The sequence below is a fragment of the Lolium perenne genome, chromosome 5 (assembly GCF_019359855.2).
Source record: "Lolium perenne isolate Kyuss_39 chromosome 5, Kyuss_2.0, whole genome shotgun sequence".
Classification (NCBI taxonomy): domain Eukaryota; kingdom Viridiplantae; phylum Streptophyta; class Magnoliopsida; order Poales; family Poaceae; genus Lolium; species Lolium perenne.
This window is the reverse complement of record NC_067248.2, coordinates 176,362,591-176,383,249: the sequence shown is the minus strand read 5'-3', so window position 1 is coordinate 176,383,249 and position 20,659 is coordinate 176,362,591. Positions and strand designations below refer to the sequence as shown.

At 44.2% G+C, this 20,659-nt stretch overlaps 1 long non-coding RNA gene across 1 annotated transcript; it reads right to left on the bottom strand.

The window, feature by feature from the left end:
- Positions 1 to 10,639: 10,639 nt before the first annotated feature.
- Positions 10,640 to 12,249, bottom strand: LOC127333713 (uncharacterized). Its single transcript, XR_007871483.1, has 4 exons — positions 12,148 to 12,249; positions 11,931 to 12,025; positions 11,055 to 11,230; positions 10,640 to 10,916 (listed from the first exon to the last, which is right to left on the bottom strand). It is a non-coding gene; the product is annotated as an uncharacterized lncRNA (long non-coding RNA).
- Positions 12,250 to 20,659: the final 8,410 nt, after the last annotated feature.

The following is a 20,659-nucleotide window of genomic DNA, read 5'->3' as shown; positions in this document are numbered from 1 at the left end:
GGATACCGTTTTATTATTATCTGCAAATGCCCTGCTTTGATTGTTACATGAGTTGCTCTCATCCATGCAACGCCCGTTCATCCATCCCTGTGCCTACAGTATTTTAATCCTGCTGTTTACTATAATCACTTCTGCTGCCTTTGTTACTCTGCTGCTGTTATTTCACTATTGCTACTGCTATAAAACTGTTACTACTGATAAACTCTTGCGAGCAAGTCTGTTTCCAGGTGCAGCTGAATTGACAACTCCGTTGTTAAGGCTTTCAAGTATTTTTTGTCTCCCCTTGTGTCGAATCAATAAATTGGGTTTTACTTCCCGCGAAGACTGTTGCGATCCCCTATACTTGTGGGTCATCACGGAGCCTTCACCCTTTTCTTCTGCACCAGGACCTTATTATGACTACGCCATGTATGATCCACCGGCGTGGAACCCTAACCCTCGCTAGGGTTGATCTCCACTTAGGCAAAAGCCTAAGCTTGGGGGGAGGTATACCGGCATCACTCATTCATTGCATATTATAATTGCTGGATACTTGTACATACTTGTTTAGCTTCTTAAAGTGGTTCTCTAATAAGAGGGAGATGGTATTTGGGGAGGTGCTGATTGAAAACAGATTCTGGACTGATACCAAAAAAATTCTCAAAACAGCCAGAACGTTATTTTGCGAAGCCAATTTTTCTGCATGTTCCCCAGGTTATTATCTAACTTTCATTAGTTGAACACTTTTCGAGCTGGGCAGCGGAAGATTTTCGTAAAAATTGATTACTGTACTGCTATCAAGTTTGGTAGATTTCTGTTACTTTGTGTTTATGTGACTCTTTTAGTTTTCATTTTCTTGTTTTTGCTTTGTTTCTTTCCTAAAACACAAAAAGACTAAAAATATTTCTTTTATTTCTCTTTACCATTTGCTCATTTTGGTTTCTTGTTCCTATTTTGCTTTGTTTGCTATCGTCGGTTTGATATAAGAAAATCCAAAAAGATTTTGCTTTATTTGCTTGTTTCCTTTTGTTCTTGTTTCCAATTCGAAAACACCAAAAATATTTGTTGTTCTTCTTTGGTATTGTAAAGTTCATTATGGAGTTCAGCGGTCTTCGGTGGTTGGAGCTTGGTTTTCATTCCATATTATTCAAGCTACACAAGTGAAAAGGCAATAATGACGATCTACGACAATCCGACTGTGGTGAGAGGCTGGTATGAACTCTATTTGTTTTCATTTTTGTACATATACTCATCCATGTGAGCATGCTTAGTTGGTTCATGTGAAGTATATGTCATTTAAAAAAGTCTAGTAGTTCATGATCTCTCATGTTTAGCTCCAATTTATTAATATGAGCAGCATGTCATAAATATTTGCTTGCATTGCTTTATTCATAGATAGATATGACATTGTGGTATCCTCCTCTGAATAATTCACTTGGATCAACCTGGCACATGCTCACGCATGCATATGACTGAACAAAAGTCAATTAAGCCTCGATGATTTACTTCGCCTTGGAGTTCTTGTATCACTTTTATGCCTCCGTTAATTTATTTTGTCGCAAGCATGATTATGTCAGTTACTGCTCTCTTGATTGTCGCTTCCTAGTCTATTGCTAGCCTTCACTTGTACTGAGCGGGAACGCTGCTCGTGCTTCCAAACCCCTGAAAACCAAGTTATTCCAGAGTGTCCACCATAAATACCTATGCATGGCATTTCAAACCATTCCAAGTAAATTCTCATGTGCTACCTTTAAAACCTTCAAAATGCTTCTCAATTTGTGTTAATGTTTTATAGCTCATGAGGAAGTATGTGGTGTTTATCTTTCAATCTTGTCATTTACTCCTGACAGACTTTCACCAATGGACTAGTGGCACATCCGCTTATCCAATAATTTTGCAAAAAGAGCTAGCAACGGGGTTCCCAGCCCCAATTAATTAACTTTCATCAATAATTCTCTTCACATGCTTTGCCCTGATTTATCAGTAAGCAACTTAATTTGCAAATAGACACTCCTCCATGGTATGAGAATGTTGGAAGGCAACTGAGGATTCGGTTAGCCATGGCTTGTGTAAGCAAAAGTTGGGGGGAGTGTCATCCATAATGAAACTAAAATACATGTGTAAACAAAAGAGAAGAGGGATGATCTACCTTGCTGGTAGAGATAACGTCCTTCATGGGAGCCGCTCTTGGAAGTCTGGTTCATGAGGTAGTTAGAGTGCCCACTATCATTCGTTGACAACAACAAACACCTCTCAAAACCATTTTACTTCTGCCTTTAGAAAAATGAAAAGCTCTAGCACATGTTAATCCCTGCTTCCCTCTGCGAAGGGCCAATCTTTTACTTTTATGTTGAGTCACCATCCTTTATTTGAGCACTTTCTTGAGAGCACAACTGTCATTCTTAGTATAATATGCTTGTCCCAAAATGTGATTAATTGTGGTATAACTTTGATGCTTTTATCTTTGATAATTTCTACTTCCATTCTTTCCATGAACTTCAAAGGTACCCGAGCATTTATGTTTTGCTGCACAAATACGGGCAAGCGAGATACCACTTTATCATATCCTTTTATGAACATTGCAATCCTGCTGATAGACATGATTCATGATGCTTATTATTAATTTGTTGGTACCTTTTCCATGATTGATATAGCTATTAGATGACTTTATTTGCTTGTATCTTATTATGAATTGCCTAAGTACTTGTCCATATCATGAGAATATTTACATCATATGAACAAATGTGTTCGTGAAAGTTCTTTTATCGCACTCAGTTGTTAACTAAATTGCTTGAGGACAAGCAATAAGCTAAGCTTAGGGGGAGTTGATACGTCCAAAATGTATCTACTTTCCCGAACACTTTTGCTATTGTTTTGCCTCTAATTTGTGTATTTTGGATATAACTAACACGGACTAACGCTGTTTTCAGCAGAATTGCCCTGGTGTCTCGTTTTTGTGCAGAAATTCAACTTTCAGGAAAATCCCCGGAATTTATGTCAAAGGGCTTATTTTTCCAGAAGATTCACGGAGCCAGAAGGGCAGGCCAGGGGGGGCCACGGCCCCCACACCATGGGCCGGCACGGCCTAGGAGGGGGGCGCGCCGCCCTATGGTGAGGCTGCCTCGGCCAGCCTCTGACGCCCCCCTCTGGACTATTTAAGGGTTTCGATCTAAAAACGCGAGACGAGAAGTCGAAGTCGCCAGAAACCATCCAGAACACCGCGCCATCGCGAAACTCCATCTCGGGACCAGAAACTCCGTTCTGGCACCTCACCGGGACGGGGAATTGGAGGAGATCATCGCCATCATCACCACTGACGCCTCTCCATCGACCAGCCATGTTTCCCCCATCCATGTGTGAGTAATTCCCCCGCTGTAGGCTGAAGGGGATGGTAGGGATTGGATGAGATTGGTCATGTAATAGCATAAGATTGTTAGGGCATAGTGCCTAGTATCCATAATTGGTACTTTTATGATATTGTTGCAACTTGTTATGCTTAATGCTTGTCACTAGGGCCCGAGTGCCATGATCTCAGATCTGAACATGTTATTGTTTCATGATGATATTCATTGTTTTATGATCTTACCTGCAAGTTGTATACACATGTTGCCGTCCGGAACCCGAGGCCCCAAAGTGACAGAAATTGGGACAACCGGAGGGGAAGGCGGTGATATGAGGATCACATGTGTTCACGGAGTGTTAATGCTTTGCTCCGGTGCTCTATTAAAAGGAGTACCTTAATTTCCAGTAGATTCCCTAGAGGCCCGGCTGCCACCGGCTGGTAGGACAAAAGATGTTGTGCAAGTTTCTCATTGCGAGCACGTACGACTAAATATGGAACACATGCCTATTGATTGATCAGTACTTGGATACCGTTTTATTATTATCTGCAAATGCCCTATCTTGATTGTTACATGAGTTTCTCTCATCCATGCAATGCCCGTTCATCCATCCCTGTGCCTACAGTATTTTAATCCTGTTGTTTACTATAATCACTACTGCTGTCTTTGTTACTCTGCTGCTGATATTTCACTACTGCTACTGCTATAACACTGTTACTACTGATAAACTCTTGCGAGCAAGTCTGTTTCCAGGTGCAGCTAAATTGACAACTCTGCTGTTAAGACTTACAAATATTCTTTGGCTCCCCCTGTGTCGAATCAATAAATTGGGTTTTACTTCCCTCGAAGACTGTTGCGATCCCCTATACTTGTGGGTCATCAGCCACCGACTTCAACTGCCTGGTGAACCATGTTGAATCCATTGGCAGATGGAGCGCTAGAGTTGGAACGACGGTGAACGTGCATGCGTTCATGGCCAAACACAAAGCACTTGGGATTCACCTGCGCAACCTCCAGGCGAGTCACAGGCGCAACCTGGAGGCGTTGAACATGCCTATTGCACTCTCTGTATGTGACTGCTCTATCTGTAGAGCAGCTTAAATTCATGTAAAATGTAGCTTATGTTGTAGGGTTCTATCGGTACTACTGTTGGATCTGTCGTGAACATATCTATGCTATGTTGGCTGCTGTATGCAGCTCATCCTATATTTTTTCTGGATTTGTGCCCTAGATTTCCTACCTAATTGGGTAAAAACGAAGGCATAAAGAAATGAATGTCGTTAAAAAAATAGAAGGAGAAGCTGCTCTAGATTTGCTACCAATTTGGGCTATCAAATATGAATGAGATCGAGCGAGAGAGAGGAAAAAGGTACATTGAAAACTTCTCATCTGGGCGAAAGAGACAGAAACCACTCGTGCCCACGTCCCGGACCCACACGGCTCCACACGCTACGGCCACACACGCTACAGCCACACAAACATGGTCTCGTCCTGTCCCACGCGGTTCCTTCCTACCAGCCCCACACGACGCGGCCCCACAAACGACACGACCCCACTCGTCAGCACGGAACGGTCAACTTAACGGAATCCTGCCGTCCGAGCTGCTTCTGCTCCTTCTGCGGGTTTCAGACAAGGTCTTGGGGAAAACTGAGGAAAAACTAAGGAGCTGGGGAAAACTGAGCACAACTAAGGACCCGAGGGCACAGAAATAGAAATCCCTACAAAATAAGCTTTGCATAACCTGGAGCTAAAATTAAAGACATCACAGCCCAGAAGCAATACACTTCCCATTGTATGCATAAGTAAGTATTAGGATGTTGCCATGTAGGGCCCAGCAACATTTTAATTTCTAAGAAATATATCATCACTTGCGATCACGCATAATGAAGATTTAAAATTTCCTGCAGCACGGCAGAAACAAGGGACAAATATTACAGTGTGCAATAGTAAAGCCACCATAATGAAAACAGGTTGCTTGTATTTCATTACATTACTAACTGAACCAATCCTAAACTCGCCATAATATTCTCCAGAGGGAAACTTTCATGTCACATATTGCATAGAAAATCATTGACATAAAAAGGAAGAACATTAAATGCAACTAAATAATAAGATTAAGGGATTTCTATTTTCGTGCCCCTGCTTCGTTAGTTGTACTCAGTTTTCCCCAGCTCGTTAGTTTTTCCTCAGCTTTCCCCTCCCTCTAGTTTGAAACCCCTCGAAGACGCGGGTTGCCGTCAGGTCAGAGGCCTTACCGTTACCGTCAGGTCAGTTCCTCTCTGACCGTCTCGTGCTGACGGGTAGCCATCCATCTACCGCTGACGCGTGGGCCGTTTTATTTCCTTATTGTATACGCGGTGCTGCCAATGACAAATGGGGCCGCTCTATGGGGCTGCCGCAGCCAATGACCAGTGGGTCATCTATTTATTTATAGAAATTATATATTGCCGCTCTGTGGGGCCTCCGCAGCCAATGACCGCTGTGGCAGGTGACTATTTTCGCAGCTTAATCTAAAGTGACTCTTATGCTAAACATTGTGCATCCCGACGTTGACCTAGCAGTGGCGGCGAGCATAGCCGTTCTGACCATGTCGATATCGGCATCGGCATCGGCATCGTTTGGAGGATGTGGTGCTCGAATAATAGTGGAAATGCGATATTATTTTTTACATGCATAATATATAGAAAATAGCTAGATCTCTAAATCGATGCATATGAAGCTACATATATATTCTTGGTCATAATCCCCTTATCTAAAGGGGATGGATGCATGGCTTCACGTCGTCGTCGCTTTCATCGTCAGTATCTTCGTCGTCTGAGTAGTAGTACCTCCTGCACATTGTTCCGTCGAACACCTTCACTGTGAGCACATCATCGCCTTCATATTTGAAGTGTACGTAGCAGCCGAAATCCACACCGTGCGCGATGGCGAATTTCTCCCAGCCCTTGTCGAGGTACATCCGGCCTTGTCCGTCAAATAGGACCTCCACGGTCCAGAGACGAGGACCGCAGTCAGCTGCTCGCAGATACACCTTAGCTGGCTCCTGGCCGTCAAGATAGTCCGCAAATTTTTTTGGGAGTTCCTGCAAAGAGATCGAGCGCCGATCGTTTGAAATTAAAGGTTTTTTAGAACATGCCCATAATTAATCACATGCATCATATATGTGGGAACGCGTACGTACCTTCTTGACCAAAGGGTCTTCATAGACGACGATGAAGAACTCCTCTATGATCAATGGCAGTGTTGACGGTGGTGGTGGCAATGATGATGATCCACTTCCCCTTCCCCTTCCCCTTCCCCTTCCCCTTCCCCTTCCCCTTCCCCTTCCGGTCCTCGTCCGAGACGTGGAAGCCATGGCAATGGATCAAGTGTATGTGAACGAAGAAGAGAGAGGCAGAACCTATTGACACAAGGGATGACCGTGTGGGTGTTTATAAGGGAGAGATGACCGTTGTAGGGGTTTACACAATAAAATAAGGAGGAGGTGAACGTTGGTGGGGGTTTACACAATAAATTAAGGAGGAGATGACCGTTGTGGGGGTTTACACAATAAATTAAGGAGGAGACGACCGTTGTGGGGGTATATATCTCAACAAAAAAGTAATGCGGACTATCTTGACGGAAATGGAACTTCGTGATATAGTTTATCATTTTACCGTGAAAAGTAATGCCTAAAAGAAATGGTAATTCGTGATAGTTTATCATTTACCGTAATGGCTACAACAAATCGTTGATGGTTTATCATTTTTTGCGTGAAAAGTAATGGCTACAAGAAATGGGTGATGGTGTATCATTTTTTGCGTCAAAAGTAATTGCTACAACAAAATCGGTGATGATTTATCGTTTTTTGCGTGAAAAATAATGGCTACAAGAAATGGGTGATGGTGTATCATTTTTTGCGTGAAAAGTAATGGCTACAACAAAATCGGTGATGGTTTATCGTTTTTTGCGTGAAAAGTAATGGCTACAAGAAATGGGTGATGGTGTATCATTTTTTGTGTCAAAAGTAATGGCTACAACAAAATCGGTGATGATTTATCGTTTTTTGCGTGAAAAGTAATGGGTACAAGAAATGGGTGATGGTGTATGATTTTTTTGCGTGAAAAGTAATGGCTACAACAAAATGGTGATGGTTTATCATTTTTTTGCGTGAAAAGTAATGGCTACAACAAAATCGGTGATGGTTTATCATTTTTTTGCGTGAAAAGTAATGGCTACAACAAAATCGGTGATGGTTTATCATTTTTTGCATGAAAAGTAATGCCTAAAAAGAGTTTATAATTTAGCTCGTGAAAAATAATGCAGAAAACCAAACTTTGCGTGAAGCTAACCGACGACAGAGAGAGAGAGGGTGGTGGCCCCGACCAGAGAGAGAGATAGGGGTTATCCTGCCCGTTAGATCATACGATCAACAGTCGGCGGGCACGATCCGCATGACATGGGCTAGACCAATCAGGGCAATGTTGGGCGTCTGTGAGAGTTTGTGAAGGGAGAGGGCAAAACTGAGTAGTATCAAGAAACCAAGGGCAAGTGAGTAGTAAACAGACTAAGGGATTCAAATATGAGATTTAAAAAATGGAAAATGCGTGTTTTGTACAATGAAACCCATCTTGGCCTACCTCAAACTATTTGCAATACAAATCTACATGAGTGTGAAAATTATGGCCTCATTCAGACAAAGTATGTTTTGGGGAAAGCTGTTTTGGGTAGGGCTTATTATGGAAAACCATGCACCTTCATAGCTACTAGATGATTTGAGTAGTGGCAATTTGTGGTGAACCTTGATTTATCTATGATTTATCTATGATTTGAGAAGTGGCAATTTGTGGTAAAGACTCAATGAGTAAGTGCCACTCTTTTTCGGAATTTTTTGCACATTAAATAACTCATTTAACTAGTTAATCCCATTTGTTGACTCTCTGTTGACCAGCCACTTGAGGGTAAAACTGAGTATATTGCACTAGCCAGTATTAGCACTCAAGGCGAAAACTGAGCACACAAAAAATGCTAGTATATGACTCGAGGGTATACCTGAGTATATCTAAATTTCCAGGGTTAGACCCGAGGACGCGTGTTGTGGTGCAGAAGTGGAAGACGTGCCATTGTTGACGCGTGTCGCGGTGCAGACGTGCAAATAGTGGACGCGTAGGACGCGGGTCGCATTTAGGACGCGTAAGCCCCTCCCTCCCTCCCTCCCTCCCTCTGCACACAGTCATCTCATTCTCGCTCACCCACGAAACCACCCCTCTCATGTCCCATCAACTTCTCCAAATTGAAAAAACCCCAACCGCCGTACGAACGCTACCCTGCTGGCGATGGAGAAGAAGAATGCGCCGGCGGCCGTCGCCTCCGAGCCCGTCGCCTCCGAGCCCATCGCCGCCGAGCTCGTCGCCGCCGAGCGCGTCGCCTCCGAGGGCGGCGCATCCAAGCGCGGCGCCTCCGTGAACTAGGCCTCTCTCGGCTGATGGACCACTTCACAAGATCGGCGAATGCTTACTGGCGAACGAGGAGTACGCCGACACCTACTCTGCTATGAGGCAAGTCTGTAGAAATTGGCGCTCAGGTTTGCCTGAGCCCGACGTGCACCTGGACGAATGGATCATGCTACACCACGCCCTTCCACGCGTCGCTGAGTTCACCTTCCTCCAACTCGGCACATCACGCTACGTCACCATAGATCTATCGGAAGTTCATACAAGGTTCAAATTCCTCCATATCTACCTTTTTATTTTCAATCTTAAACATCTTAGTGCTGAATGTTATCTTCATCAATATATTTTAGATACTACTTCATCGGCTTTTGCCGTGGCGTCATCGTGCTTGCCCAGAAGAACCCGCCGCACAAGATACGGCTTCTGAACCCACTCACAAAGAAATCGAACACTATGTTTGAGGCGCAGATGTCATCTGTTTTTCTGAAATCAGTCGCTGTTATCAAATCCCCGACTATGGTCTTCGTTGCCGCACATTACCCGTCGGAAATTGGTTGGGTCGATGAGAGCACTCCAACTAAGGATATAAATGAAGATTGGGGAGTAGTAAGATTTTCGATCAAGAACCATTGTCTGCGTTGCATTACCCCGTTCAATGGTGAACTGTATGCAGTAGCTGCGGACAATTTTGAGATCGGAAGAATAGTGTGCACCAATGTACAGTTGCAGCAGCGCGCGAGCACTGTCAAGATGGAGACACTAATTTCATTTCCAGAACTTGGACGTCAGAAGTTCTACCTTGTCAAGTCGGATGGTGATCTGCTGCTTGTGTTGTTGGTCAGCGAGGCTTTGGTGGGCAAACCATTGGTGTACCGTGTGGACACTCAGAGCCGCTCTCTTCATTCGGTCAGTAACATTGGCAGTAATGCCTTCTTCGTGAATTATATCCGGTGTATCTCCGTCGACACCAGAGTGTACCCGACACTTCGACCTGGCAGCATCTACTACACGGATTTGGGTTATATCAGAGAGTACTCTCATGATAGAATAGGACTCTACGGTATGAGAAATGAACACAGGCCATACCGTTTGGAGGATGTATTGGCCTCACACTGCAGATTCAATGCATATTTCCTTGGGGTAATGCACGGATGGGGGGAAGAAGAAATATATGAGGAGGAATGAAGAACAAATTCATTCAACCTGGGGTATCCTAATCTTCTTGTTGTCCATACATTGCGTGCGTCTTGTATATTTTTCAGCTTAGTTTGTCATGAACATTAACAACATTATTGGCTGCTTTTGGCTGCTGTATGCAGTTTATGTATTATACTTAGTTTTCTGATTATGCTGTTGAGAATTTATCATATACTAGCTTCTAGATTTGCTGCCATATTGGGCAAAAAATGAGGGCCAAAAGGCATAAATAACCCTAGAGATTTGCTACAAGATTTGCTGCCATATTGAAGAAAGACAGAAATAGAAGCTTCTCTAGATTTGATACTAATTTGGTGAAAAAGACAGAGAGAGAAAGAGGGGAAAAGGTGCTCTTAAAAATGCCAATTTGGGCCGAGAGAGACAAAACCCAGCTCCTGCTCACGTGCAACCAAACGCTTCTCGTCCTGTCCCACGCGGTCCCTTTCTACCAGCCCCACGCGACGCGGCCCCACACGACGCGGCCCCACAGACGACGCGGCGCAACACGTCAGCACAGAACGTCCAAATAAACAGATTCCTTCCGTCTGAGCTTGTTCTGCGGGTTTCAAACATAGGCTTGGGGAAAACTGAGGAAAAACTAAGGGGATGGGGAAAACTGAGTACAACTAACGACCCGAGGGCACGAAAATAGAAATCCCTAAGATTAATGCTCAAGCCACTCACCAATAGCTGTTTTCCATACATGGACGGGAAATCAAAGGAGCGGGTCAGCGGCGAAGCAAGCAGCATGTACTGTACTATTGGTATTGTGTCGGTGAACCCGAGCATCTAGATCTTGACAAAGTACCTTCTGAAGGGTTAGGAACCAGGTGTACATCGGCACATCGCCATGGCCACACAGCTTCACTAACTCAATTCTCCATATTAAGTATCAATTTGTATATAGCTGATGTCACTCTCACAAGTGTCGTTGGCGCTCTCCTATCTTCAGGAAACACAAATAAAGCTACACATCAAGAAACAACCCAAGAGACAGTGAGAAGAGAGGCAATGTATTTGCATGAACATCATACTTTTCCATTTTACTCATCTACAAAAATAATTTCAGAAAATTTCAGAACATTATACAGGGAGGCAATCTAACCTCAAAGAAGCCATGAAGTTGTAGCTGTTGACCTGTTGTACCAACAACACTGGTAGAAGTAATGCCAGTCTACCAACTGTGGATTCATGGAGAGGAGCGACCGTGCATGGCGAGACATGCGCCATCGCTCCAGCGCAGCTTCACTTGATCTCGATGCCAGCGATGCGTGTCTTGATCTGAATTATCCGCATGATATAAATTTAAGAACATAAAAGATTATAAATAACACTAATCAAGGTAATTGACACCATGCTTTCCACCGGAAGATCCAAAAAAAAGACTTGAAAGGCAATACTTTGGATAAAAATTATGGAAGATCGGCACAACACATGATAATAATGAAGTAAATGCAGTGCTTGCTCATGTTAGCTAATTCAGAAGTGGTTGTAGCTTCAACAAGAAAAAACAAGTTAGCATGAACCCCTGAGCTAATTTAGAGCAGTATCATGTTCTAGTTAGAAAACAAGATAAAGCTAGAGACCCTAGTAATCATATAAGAATCATGGGCATAGAGAGGGAACAATTTGGTTAACATATATATATGCAGGAGTTAGGAAACGGCATGTGTTAATATCAGCATCCATGGCTTTATGTAAGTAGATGTAAGGCTCAAACCATGGATCATGCCATGCAATAGCAAACCTCAAGCCATCATATTTGATAAATAATGTTTTTCAGTGCATGATTGATGCACAAACACACCACTGCAGGGTTTTTTTATCAACCATGAACACTGTCTGCTATCATTTAAACCTATGTTTTGATTTAACAAGTCGACATGCATCCCATTTATGAATCAAACAAACAGAAGAGCATAACCTTCAAGAGGATGGGCTCAAAATTGCCTAAATAATCTCAGAACCTCACCCAATGTACCTCGTCAGGCTTGGTTGAATTTCTCCTTCTTCTATTTGATAATATTTTTCCCTCCCGGTAACATCCAGCCTCCGGGCATGAATCTTGTGCCTCATCTTGAAATCATAGCAAGGAAATCAGAAATCCAGATGGAAGAAGCGGAAAAGGAAGCTAGATGAGGAGAACAAGTGCAGTTGGTGAGGAGCAGTATCCCACCTGGTGAGGAGCACTATCTCACCTGGACCAGACGGAGACGAGCATGTACGGGGACGGCAGCGCGCAGAGGTTGAAGACGAGACGGGTCCACAGCCGCCACATCCCTTCTTCCTCCTCCATCCTCCGCCAGCCACCACCGCACATGTTTTCCCTCCTCGTAGAATCCAGCCGCCGCCTGCCGTCGCTGTGCCAGAAGACGACGTCGAGGCCGGCGGAAGAGGAGAGGACGAGGCATCGCCGCCGCCCTCCTTCGTGCTCCTGCTGCACCTCCTCCAGCCTGATACGTCTCCAACGTATCTATAATTTCTTATGTTCCATGCTAGTTTTATGACAATACCTACATGACTTATTCATACTTTATATCATTTTGATGCATTCTCTGGTACTAACCTATTAACAAGATGCCGAAGCGCCAGTTCCTATTTTCTGCTATTTTTTGTTTCAGAAATCTTACACAGGAAATATTCTCGGAATTGGACGAAACAAAAGCCCACGGCCCTATTTTCCACAGAGGATTCCAGAACATCGAAGAAGAGTCGGAGACAGCTAGCAGGGGGCCACCCCATAGGGCGGCGCGGCCCACCCTCCTGGCGCGCCCAGGTGTGGGGAGGCCACCCCCTGGCTCCCCCGATGCCGCCCTTCTGCCTATATATTCTCCCAGATGCGAAAACCCTAAAACATCGGTCTTCCTCCACGAAAAGTTACGTAGCCGCCGCCATCGCGAAGCCAAGTTCGGGGGACAGAAGGCTCTGTTCCAGCACGCCGCCGGGACGGGGAAGTGCCCCCGGAATCCATCTCCATCGACTCCATCGCCATCTGCGTCGCCGTTGCTGGCTCCCATGATGAGGAGGGAGTAGTTCTCCCCCGAGGCTGAGGGCTCTACCGGTAGCTATGTGGTTCATCTCTCTCTCCCATGGTGTGATCTTTATGTGATCATGAGCTTTGTAATCTAGTTGAATATGTAGATGTTACTCTTGTCTATTATGCACTCTAGAGGTTACTTTAATATGAACTCCGGATTCACTCTCCATGGTGTGATGGTGATAGTGTGCGCATCGTGTGTGATTCCTTTATGAAGTTGTGGAGCTTGTTTACTCCGGCTTGAGGTGTGCTTTTATAGCCCTACCCAATGAATGGTGTTTGTTATCCAACAAGAGAGTGTTTGAGAGTAGCATTTATTTATTCAATTATGTGATCATTGTTGAGAGTGTCCACTAGGGAAAGTATGATCCCTAGGCCTTGTTTCTAAGCATTGAAACACCGTTTCCAACAAGTTCTGCTACATGTTCGCTTGCTGCCATTTTTATTTCAGATTGCAATTGCTACTTATAATCATCCATATTACTTGTATTTCACTATCTCTTCGCCGAACTAGTGCACCTATACATCTGACAAGTGTATTAGGTGTGTTGGGGACACAAGAGACTTCTTGTATCTTAATTGCAGGGTTGCTTGAGAGGGATATCTTTGACCTCTACCTCCCTGAGTTCGATAAACCTTGGGTGATTCACTTAAGGGAAAATTGCTGCTGTTCTACAAACCTCTGCTCTTGGAGGCCCAACACTGTCTACAGGAATAGAAGCGTGCGTAGACATCAAGCTATTTTCTGGCGCCGTTACCGGGGAGGTAAGGTAAAAGGTATTCACATCCTCCGACTACTAAGCCATTTCCTAGCACTGTTGCCGGCGTGTGGGTGCTCGAAGTTATTTCCTTTAGAGTATGCAATTGCATCTTTTTGTCTCTTGTTTTTATTTTTACTAGTTAGGCTTAATGGAAAACAACAAAAATATTAGAGATCTTTATATTATTTATCTTGAGTTAGGACATGAGGTGTTTGAAGAGAAAATTAAAAAACCTATGGAACTTTATATGCATGCTAATGGCAATGTTATTAGTATGAATGCTTTGAACACCATTGTTGCTAATGCTATAGAAAATTCTAAGCTTGGGGAAGCTGGTTTTGAGGAGCATGATATTTTTAGTCCCCTAAGCATGGAGGAGAAAATTTACTTTGATGATACTTTACCTCCTATATATGATGATTACAATGATGACTATCATATTTTCAGTCCACCTACTATTGAGGAGAAAATTAATTATGATTACAATATGCCTCCTATATATGATGATTATGGTGATGAGAATAATAATGATAGCTATCTTATTGAATTTGCTCCCACTACAATTAATAGTAATGACTATGCTTATGTGAAGAGTAATAATTTTATGCATGTAGCTCATGATAAGAATGTTTCATGTGATAGTTATATTGTTGAGTTTGTTCATGATGCTACTGAAAATCTTTATGAGAGAGGACAATATGGTTGTAGGGATTTTCATGTTACTAAAACACCTCTCTTTTTGCTTAAAATCTTGAAGTTGCGCTTGTCTTGTTTTCCTATGCTTATTGCATTATGCTTACATGACTTGTTTATTTACAAGATTCCTTTTCATAGGAAATGGGTTAGACTTAAAAGTGTTTCTTACTTGCTTTTGATGCTCTCTTTTGCTTCAACTCTTATTTCTTGCGAGAGCATCATTAAAATTACTGAGCCCATCTTAATGGCTATAAAGAAAGCACTTCTCGGGAGATAACCCATGTTTTTATTTTGCTACTGTTTTGTTGTGTCTTGGAAGTTTTTACTACTGTAGCAACCTCTCCTTATCATGTTTATTTCATTGTTGTGCCAAGTAAAGTCTTTGATAGAAAGTTGATACTAGATTTGGATTTCTGCGCAGAAACAGACTTTTAGCTGTCATGAATTTGAGTTGATCTCTCTGTAGGAACTCGTGAAATCCTGAAAAAAATCATGCGTAATCCTTAGATATGTACGCAACTTTCGTTCAACTGGAGCTTTTCCATCGGAGCATGCTAAGTGCCTCAAAAAAATTCGTCTTTACGGACTGTTCTGTTTTGATAGATTCTGCATTTTATTTCGCATTGCCTCTTTTACTGTGTTGAGTGGATTTTCTTTGCTCCATTAAATTTCAGTAGCCTTGGGTAATGTCCAGAAGTGTTGGGAATGATTGTGTCCTTGCTGAACATGTGAATTTTTGATTATGCACTAACCCTCTAATGAGAATGCTTTGAGTTTGGTGTGAAAGAAGTTTTCAAGGATCAAGAGAGGAGGATGATATGATATGATCAAGAAGTGAAAAGTCTAATCTTGGGGATACCCCCGTGGTTCATCCCTGCATATTTCAAGAAGACTCAAGCGTCTAAGCTTGGGGATGCCTTGGGCATCCCCTTCTTCATCAACAACTTATCAGGTCACCTCTAGTGAAACTATATTTTAATTTTGTCACATCTTATGCACTTTACTTGGAGCATCGGTGTGCTTTTATTTTCGTTTTGTTATTTTCATTCTCTGAATAAATCGGATCCTAGCATGCTTGTGTGGGAGAGAGACACACTCCACTTTTTCATTTGAACACTTGTGTTCTTCGTTTTACTTTAATGTTCATGGCGAAAGCTGAAAGCCTCGGCATTGATTGTTATTTGGTTGGAAACAGAAAATGCTTCATGTGGTAGTTGGTATATTGTCTTGAATAATTTGATACTTGGAAATTGTTTTGAGCTCTCAAGTAGATCATGTTTAAGTTCTTGCATCATGTAGTTTAAACCTATTAGTGGATAACTACCGTAGAGCTTGTTGAAATTTGGTTTGCATGATTGGTCTCTCTAAGGTCTAAATATTTTCTGGTAAAAGTGTTTGAGCAACAAGGAAGACAGTGTAGAGTCTTATAATTCTTGCAATATGTTCTTATGTAAGTTTTGCTGTACCGGTTTATACTTGTGTTTGCTTCAAACAACCTTGTTGGCCAAAGCCTTGTACTGAGAGGGAATGCTTCTCGTGCATCCAAAACCTTGAGCCAAAACCTATGCCATTTGTGTCCACCATAACTACCTACTATGTGGTATTTCTCTGCCATTCCAAGTAAATACTTCATGTGCTACCTTTAAACAATTCAAAACTTTATTACTCCTCATTTGTGTCAATAATTTATAGCTCATGAGGAAGTATGTGGTGTTTTATCTTTCAATCTTGTTGGGCAGACTTTCACCAATGGACTAGTGGCATATACATCCGCTTATCCAATAATTTTGCAAAAAGAGCTGGCAACGGGGTGCCCAGCCCCAATTAATTAACTTTCATTAATAATTCTCTTCACATGTTTTGCCCTGATTCATCAGTAAGCAACTTAATTTTGCAATAGACACTCCATGGTATGTGAAATGTTGGAAGGCACCCGAGGATTCGGTTAGCCATGGCTTGTGAAAGCAAAAGGTTGGGAGGAGTGTCATCTATAAATAAAACTAAAATACATGTGTAAACAAAAGAGAAGAGGGATGATCTACCTTGCTGGTAGAGATAACGTCCTTCATGGGAGCCACTCTTTGAAAGTCTGTTTGACAAGGGGGTTAGAGTGCCCACTACCATTCGTTGACAACAACAAACACCTCTCAAAACTTTATTTTTATGCTCTCTATATGATTTTAAAACTTGAAAATCTCTAGCACATGATTTAATCCCTGTTTCCCTCTGCGACGGGCCTTTCTTTTACTTTATGTTGAGTCAGTTTACCTACTTCTTTCTATCTTAGAAGCAAACACTTGTGTCAACTGTCTGCATTGATTCTTACATGCTTGCTTATTGCACTCATCATATTACTTTGTGTTGACAATTATCCATGAGATATGCATGTTGAAAGTTGAAAGCAATTGCTGAAACTTAAATCTTCCTTTGTGTTGCTTCAAAATCTTGTATTAAGAATCTATTGCTTTATGAGTTAACTCTTATGCAAGACTTTTTGATGCTTGTCTTAAAAGTACTATTCATGAAAAGTTTTTGCTATATGATTCAGTTGTTTAGTCATTATCTTTTTGTTAGCAAACTATAGACCATTGCTTTGAGTCACTTCATTCATCTCATATTCTTTACAATAGTATTGATCAAGATTATGTTGGTAGCATGTCACTTCAGAAATTATTCTTTTTATCATTTACCTACTCGAGGGCGAGTAGGAACTAAGCTTGGGGATGCTTGATACATCTCCAACGTATCTATAATTTCTTATGTTCCATGCTAGTTTTATGACAATACCTACATGACTTATTCATACTTTATATCATTTTGATGCATTCTCTGGTACTAACCTATTAACAAGATGCCGAAGCGCCAGTTCCTGTTTTCTGCTGTTTTTGGTTTCAGAAATCTTACACAAGAAATATTCTCGGAATTGGACGAAACAAAAGCCCACGGCCCTATTTTCCACGGAGGATTCCAGAACATCGAAGAAGAGTCAGAGACGGCCAGCAGGGGGGCCACCCCATAGGGCGGCGCGGCCCACCCTCCTGGCGCGCCCAGGTGTGGGGAGGCCACCCCCTGGCTCCCCCGATGCCGCCCTTCCGCCTATATATTCTCCCAGATGCGAAAACCCTAAAAGCATCGGCCTTCCTCCACGAAAAGTTACGTAGCCGCCGCCATCGCGAAGCCAAGTTCGGGGGACAGAAGTCTCTGTTCCGGCACGCCGCCGGGACGGGGAAGTGCCCCCGGAATCCATCTCCATTGACTCCATCGCCATCTTCATCGCCGTTGCTGTCTCCCATGATGAGGAGGGAGTAGTTCTCCCCCGAGGCTGAGGGCTCTACCGGTAGCTATGTGGTTCATCTCTCTCTCCCATGGTGTGATCTTTATGTGATCATGAGCTTTGTAATCTAGTTGAATATGTAGATGTTACTCTTGTCTATTATGCACTCTAGAGGTTACATTAATATGAACTCCGGATTCACTCTCCACGGTGTGATGGTGACAGTGTGCGCATCGTGTGTGATTCCTTTATGAAGTTGTGGAGCTTGTTTACTCCGGCTTGAGGTGTGCTTTTATAGCCCTACACAATGAATGGTATTTGTTATCCAACAAGAGAGTGTTTGAGAGTAGCATTTATTTATTCAATTATGTGATCATTGTTGAGAGTGTCCACTAGTGAAAGTATGATCCCTAGGCCTTATTTCTAAGCATTGAAACACCGTTTCCAACAAGTTCTGCTACATGTTCCCTTGCTGCCATTTTTATTTCAGATTGCAATTGCTACTTATAATCATCCATATTACTTGTATTTCACTATCTCTTCGCCGAACTAGTGCACCTATACATCTGACAAGTGTATTAGGTGTGTTGGGGACACAAGAGACTTCTTGTATCTTAATTGCAGGGTTTCTTGAGAGGGATATCTTTGACCTCTACCTCCCTGAGTTCGATAAACTTTGGGTGATTCACTTAAGGGAAACTTGTTGTTGTTCTACAAACCTCTGCTCTTGGAGGCCCAACACTGTCTACAGGAATAGAAGCGTGCGTAGACATCACAGCCCACGACCGCGGCCGTCCTCGCCCGGCTCCATCCCGACGTTGGCCCATCGAGCGAGAGGAGCTGCAGATTGGAGAGGAGCCCGGCGCCTCTGGTCGCTGCCGCCACCGCCGCCTCCGGTCGTCGTGGGTCCGTCTCGCGTTGGCCCGTCTGTGGCCGCGCCCGGCGCCTCCGGTCGCCGCCGCCATCCGCCCTCCTCCTTGAACTCGCCGCACGCCGGCGCAGCGGAGCGATGGACGGCAGGAAACCCCGTCCCTCGCTGCTCCTCCACCTCCGGCGCTCGGTAGGTCGAGGGAGAGAGGTGCAACGGCGGCTCGGGGTCACGGAGGAGGAGGGGCGAGGGGGCGAAGCACGGCGACGGTGGCGGCTCGGGGAGGAGAGAAGTCTGGAAGTGGTGGGGAGTACGGGGCTCAGGAGTGCATTGGCTCGATCTAGGTTTTCACCGCGATGTGCGATCTGAGTGACCTGAAACGAGCAGTATCGCTGACTCTGGTCGCTGGTCCCGCACACTCCTGGTCCCAGCCGTCAGTGACCTATCCAGAGAAGCAGCAAGTGAGAAAAGAGTTACCGCATCGGACGGCTGCTGTCAAAAGCGAGTTTGAGTTTGTACTGTAGCTCGGTAAATGAACGACCAAGATTGGTTTGCCCCTCTCAGGTGCCTTGGATGGCCGGGTCATCCTACGACATATATTTATAGGAAGGAATGCACGATCTTCAGCGGTAGCGGCGGCAATGCACGAAGCGGCGTCATGCTGGTCTGCTAGTCAATACGCACGATCTCTTGCAGCGGAAGCAAGTACATGAAGCGGCTCCCCTTTCTTCGTTGATTGTTTTCATGCCGAGCAGGTCGTCGTCGGCAGCGACAAACACATGAAGCGGCTCAGCTTGTCGGCGGCGGTGTCGACATCAAGCGGCCGGGCGAGGTGCGGGCTCGCGGCAACGTGACCCTTAGAAGCAACATCTAGTAGGCGGCGGCAGCGCCGGATCACCTGAGGAATTCACATGCGCATGTAGTCATGTACGTATGCATGTACCTGACCTGAGTCACCTGACACATCATGGTGCCATAAGAATGACGTTGATGTTGTAGTTCTGTCCATCAATCTGTTACTTCCCTTTTCAGGAGTTTCATGTTCGGGGCCGCTCGAAAGAGACCATCGCGTGAAGCCATGAACTTTGTGACGACCAAATCAACGACGACGGGATAACATGGCTTCGAGGGATTACGGACCTAGAGCGCGAAAAAGAGTACGCGCAGCCAGCCTCTACCGGCACCCCGTCACTCATGTTTCCTTTTGTATCTTCATGAAATCATCTGGATGAACAACACAAAGCAAGATCGTGAGTGGTCTCGCCATCGTCGCCTTGGATTTGTGAGAAACTTTATACGGGGCTGTTACCGCTGGTATCTTCAAATTCAAAGCACCATCGATCCTAATTCTCGCCGCTGTTGCTTCGTCGGAGGTAGATCGCCAATATGGCCTCGCCGCCATCGCCTCGAATATATGAGATTCTATGCTCTGGACTGTTGCCGAGGGACGATGCCATCACAAGATTCACTCTTCGTTGCGTGCGTCTCCGGTCTTTGCAAACCACACGGCCATCACCCCTTCAGATCTTGATCTCACTAGTAGAAAAAGAGGCTTCCGTCCAGCCCCATTAGTCGCTAAACTGTAGGAACCGCGACTAATGGGGCCTTTGGTCGCGGTTCGCCTTTGCAAACCACACGGCCATCACCCCTTCAGATCTTGATCTCACTAGTAGAAAAAGAGGCTTCCGTCCAGCCCCATTAGTCGCTAAACTGTAGGAACCGCGACTAATGGGGTCTTTAGTCGCGGTTCGGGAGGCGAACCGCGACCAAAGGCCTAGGCCCAGGGCGCTCGGTGGCCAGCTGGTGGACGGGAGGAGCTTTAGTCGCGGTTGGCCTGGCCAACCGCGACTAAAGGTGCCCGAAGGCCTTTAGTTGCGGTTGGTCTGGCCAACCGCGACTAATGCCCCACCCCTATATATACCGTTCAGCCCACTGCACTTAGCCATTTGGTGTCACTTCTCTTCACAAACTTCACAAGGGGTTGTTAGGTTTGCTTTTGGCTCCTCTTATGCACACAACGTGTTTGATGAAATGCCCTAAGAGCATGAAACAAACATGATATGAAGTGTCGGAG